The sequence below is a fragment of the Haliaeetus leucocephalus genome, unplaced genomic scaffold (assembly GCF_000737465.1).
Source record: "Haliaeetus leucocephalus isolate CR32 unplaced genomic scaffold, Haliaeetus_leucocephalus-4.0 Scaffold234, whole genome shotgun sequence".
Lineage (NCBI taxonomy): Eukaryota > Metazoa > Chordata > Aves > Accipitriformes > Accipitridae > Haliaeetus > Haliaeetus leucocephalus.
The window spans coordinates 478,341-483,828 of NW_010972670.1; positions in this window are offsets into that span (position 1 = coordinate 478,341).

Genomic DNA, 5,488 nt, shown 5'->3' on the forward strand with positions numbered 1-5,488 from the left:
AAAGGGACACAGCCAATCTCTACTGCTTTGCAAATAGCTGATAGACAAGGTTCAGAGGAAATAACATACTGTAACTGACTCAGCATCTTGACTCTCTACTATGGCCAGCAAATGGATATTGAAAAGAGAGAATTTTTTTTTATAAAAAAAAATTAATCTCTAGGCAAACATTAAAAGCTTAACTTGAAAAACACTTACCTGCAGCTCTGCTAACCATTGCTTCCCATGGGTGTAAATAATTTGTGTTAGGAATGCTGTGTATGCAGATAAAAAGATGCTTTTACATCTATCAGTAAGATAACTTTGAGAAAGAGAGCAATTTGGGCAATGTGGTAACAAATAGTGGAAAAACACACCCTTGTTATTGCTCAAGCTTAAGTGTATTGATATTATGAGCAGTAGAAAATCAAAACTTTGGAAAGTGAGTTCAAATTCTGATGATACATTTGCTGGTAAACTTGATTTCTTTGTTCTGCTTTCTTGACAGGCTCTTTCAACAGTCACCGACCAGAAAAATCTTAATGAGAGGCACAGCACACACAGTCTCCAGTGACCCGACCACCAGCCAACAGACCCAAGGCTTTTGTGAATCCATTCATCTTCTTGCTTTGACATAAGCAGGCAGAGTGGAGACAGTGCACCAGCCTACTTGCTTCCAAGAAAAGTTTGATGCTGCAAGCATCGATGTGGGTGCTCATGTGCATGTGCACTACTAGCATGTGTGTACACACATACTTTACCTTTCATCTTGGCATTGGACTTTTTACACTGGGGCTCTTTATGGTGAGCTGCATTTACTTTGGATGGTAGAAAATGGAACAGGAAACATAAAGCCCCCATTAAGACTGTGGGCAAAGTGGGCAGTTGCCTGTAGTGGGAAACTGCTGTGAGGTGCCAAGCAGCCCCCATTGTCTGTGACAGAGGAGACAGGCTCCGTTGTGTTAGCACCAACTACTGACTTGTCCCTGCTTCAGCCACTGCCCGGAAGGGGGCCAGGGTGTTTGCAGCAGCCTTTAACCCTGTTGAGGCCACTTCTCCCAGCAGCAGCTGGTGGTATCTTCAACCCCTCTCTGGCAGCAGGCATAGAAAGCCATGCTCCTCTTCTTTCCCTCTCTGCCCCCACAGAATCAGTAAGCTTTCATCTTCCCCCCCTCTCCTCCCCACCAGCATCCTGGGAGCTGCAAGACCCTTGCTAGTGTTGGAAAGAAGGGAGGAGAGGCAGACTCTGGGTCACAGGAATGGAGGTGGTCTGGAGAGGAGGCCCCACCAGGGCGCAGCCTGAAGAGGTGGAAGAGGCCTGACTTGGTGAGGAAGAGAGATGCCTTTAACTACCCACAGTTCCTAAACCACCTCTGCATAACTGATGCTTTCCCACACTGTTGAAAAACCTTGAGTTGCCTCTGGCCAGACACATGACTTCCTGCTATCTGAAAGGTATTTTGCAGGCATTTGAATCTTAGGTATGTATTGTCCTGCAACTGTGTGTTTTCTCTTCTCTTCTCTGTTAAGGGTGACTGGAAATTCACCAAAAAGTGACTCAGGGTGAATGACGTAATGGCTTAAGGTGGCACACTGCAAGCTCAACAAAATAAAAGTACTGTGGGTGTGAGCTTTCCTTTCCTTCTTCTCTGTTCGGTATAATACAGTGAATACACTACGTTTAGTTTTTAAATGCGTACATCTAGATATAGCCATAAGTAAGCTCTTTGACTTCAGTGGATGAGGAAAGCACTTGGTAATTTACAGTATTGACGTGCGGAAAACAGACTCCACAATTGGTGAGATTGTAAAGTAGGTATGTTCATTCAGCGCTGGGCAGCACGGGGGGTAGTCCCACCAAAGTCGTGCGCGCCTGATTTGGCAGTTCACTTTAAATTTATACAGTCAAGTGTTACATATACATAGAGTTTTGCAATACGCCTATACATAGGCATTACCTATCCCCGCTTCATACTAAAATTAGCCCTAGGAAGTCATTTCCATAGTCTCCTCTCAACTGCGCTTGCGCAGTGCCTCCTTATGGTGGTCGTCTGGTGGTCGTGAAGATGAAGGCTGTATGTCTTCTTCATGGTGAACTCTTAACCTTCTGTCCCTGCGCAGACTCAGTTGTCCCTTGGCATTTGTCCAAATCACAAGGTCGGTCTTGGCTGGTTCTTGGAGCCACTGCTGCTTCTTATCAGGGACTATCTCCTGTCCCAGCCAGCCTCAACAATGCAAGTGTTAAACATCACTTCTCATCCCCTTGGGCCATGTCTACCTCTATTGAAACTTCTTTAACTTCATTATAAGCTAGATAATTATTAAACAATTCTTATCCACATTCATATATCTACTATATCTGCTAAGGTTTCTTTGGTTCCCCGTCTCAGTATATCAAACACGTATGAGTTATTTGTTCCTGAAATATGGCTTGATAGTCTTAAGACACCATGGGAGTTTTGATCTAGATAACCCCTTGGGAGGTCTTATGGGGCTTCTATTTAGTTGGATTTTTGTACATCATCTATTGAAATAGCTTTGTGGTTTTTTTATTCATACACACACACACCCACTCCCCTCCCAGTAAGACAAAGACTCTAAGTTCAAGTGGTTAAAAAATTATGCAATATGTTTTGGTAAACATACAAAAAAAGGGGAAGCAGAAAATATTGCTATGTAGCATTTTGCTGAACTCAACAAGACAAGATACTGCAAATGGATAGGAAATAATCAAAATTCCTTTCTCACTTGATTGCATAGTTGATGAAGTTGTCCTAAAAGCGGATTTGTTTACCCGGTGTGCAAGCCAAAAACACACAGAGTTGAGCTATTTTCAAATTAATTTCACTGATGGTCATGAATGAGTGCCTGTCTCAAGACAGCACACCTTTGTCTCAAAAATTCCCAGATTTATGTACTTAAGTAACACATATTCATTACTATTTCCCTTAATGATTAGTTCTTTCTTCTTCATCTCTCATTTAAATTAGTGCACAGACTCTGTCTTGTTCCATCATTGTCTTCTTTTGAGCAGGTGGTATCATTTGAGTAGGTGGTCGATGAGTTGATGGTCGTGATCTCCCCCTGTAGGAATTACCTTTTACCTATTTCTTACTCTGTCTTGGCAGTTCCAAGCGGTTCTTCAACCTTGAGGTCTTGATCAGACTACAATCCATTACCTTTTCTAACATAAGCATTCTACCTATTTACAAAGCGCCATTGTCTAATAGTTTATTCCTAAACCCTAAATCATGTCTAGTTATTGTTTCCCTATTTTAAATATTAACTGATGGGGGCTGTACACAGGACTTCAGCAGCTCCCTGGTTATTTCAATCATATTATACATATTAATTGATATAAAAATGACCAAAATTTTTTTGACTGTGCTTTCTGAGAGACAAAATTTCTTCACGTAGGTATATTTGTGCTCTACACAGAAAGTGTTGAAAGATTACCACAAAATCACTAGGTGTAAAAACTATCAATCAGCTTCAGAAGACACAGGCTTTAAGTGCATTGACCCAGTTTTCCAAATACTTGTGACTAGCTGTAATGCTATAAATTGTTTTACTGGAGCCAGCAGGCCAGTTCATGATGACAGAGAATGCCTAACACCAGGTATTCAAATCATCAATGTCTACATTCACCATGAATATAAAAAATCCTTCATATTTGATCTAGATATTATTAACAGACTGCCATCTCCTAAACAAAAATAAAAGTTAAAAGGAAGAATCAAAATTATGAAAGACATGTTATAGCATCTCAGAGGGAGGAACTACTGAAACTGTAATCTGTTGGAGTGAGTCCAGAGGAGGGCCACGAAGATGATCAGGGGGCTGGAACACCTCTCCTATGAGGACAGGCTGAGAGAGTTGGGGTTGCTCAGCCTGGAGAAGAGAAGGCTCCAGGGAGACCCTATAGCAGCCTTCCAGCACCTAAAGGGGACCTACAGGAAAGCTGGAGAGGGGCTTTTTACAAGGACATGTAGTGATGGGACAAGGGGTAATGGCTTTAAACTGAAAGAGGTTAGATTCAGATTAGATGTAAGGAAGAAGTTCTTCACTATGATGGTGGTGAAGCATGGGAACAGGTTGCCCAGAGAAGTTGTGGATGCTCCATCCCTGGAGGTGTTCAAGGCCAGGTTGGATGGGGCTTTGAGCAACCTGGCCTAGTGGAAGGTATCCATGCCCATGGCAGGGGGGGTGGAACTAGATGATCTTTAAGGTCCCTTCTAACCCAAACCATTCTATGATTCTATGATAGTCACCATACAAAACAGTCCTGTGTTCGATACTACTTAAAATATCTCACAAGCTTCATATGGTGTCAGTGCATTACAATACCTAGCCCCTCTGCCCCCCCCTGCCCCATTCAACTTCTTTCATCGAACTATTTTGTGAAAGGGCAAAACCATTCACCAACCAATGTAGCTGAAGCGGTGATTCCTTTCAGGTGTATAAGGATCTGTTTAGAACTGCATGCCAAATGGATACAACAGTAGTACAAACTTTTCCTTGCTACTCTGCAATACAAGTGGACTGAGAAAACCTACCTCATTACCGAGTTCATACAAGATAAAGAGGCAAAATATTTAATCTCATACGCAGTATCAGCTCCCCTATACAAGCAAAGAAAAAACTTTGTGTAGCACAACAGAGAGCAGAAAGGTGTGCATAGAAATGTCACACTGTTCTTGAGCTCACTTCCTCTTTTTAACATGTTAAAACTTCAGGCAACTTCTGCCTGCTGCACTAAATTATCCAAGTAATGCAGTCTCTAACAAAAAGCAGGTAGAGTCTCTAAAAGCAGTCATCCTTAGTTAAGTTTCTTTCTCCAGTGAATTCTGAGACTCTTTTTAAACAAGTCATGTATTTCTTGCATTGTCTTTTCATTGAACCCAATTCACAAGAGCATTCCCTGCTTCCAGTAGACACTCTGCAGAGCAGTAGGCTTCTATTTGTTTCCAGCCATGCTCAAAAATTGTTTGTCAAATTAGTGCTGTTTGTTGCCAGTGACCTTCTGAGTCCATCCCTGGAGAGGGGGTGAATCACCTGTTTTAGGGGTAAATAACCTTCTGTCCCTGTAAAGCAGAAACTGGAAATGCAGGTAAAGAATGAGTTACCTCATAGGATAAAGCTTAAGACAGGGAGACTGAAAAGCTGGATCAGACAGTAGAAGACTGGTGAGAAAGGTCACTGCTCCTGTCTGACCTCCAGAACTGCCTCCTGAAACCTTGTGTTTTGGCTATTTCTGATATCCATACTGAATGATAGAGAACACCATCCTAGTGGTGCTGTTCTAGGCTCCCACCACAGCAGAGCTTAGCATTAGACTCAAGTCAAAAGCAAGGTGGATACAAGGCACAAAGTACAGTTGAGGATCTGACACAAGGTTAAGCTGATCTCAAACTACAATTAACAGCCCAATGGCTCTGGCAGCTGAGACTACAGAATCACTGCAGAGGAACAATGCATTTAAAGAGACCCAAGTACCAAACAGGGAAGC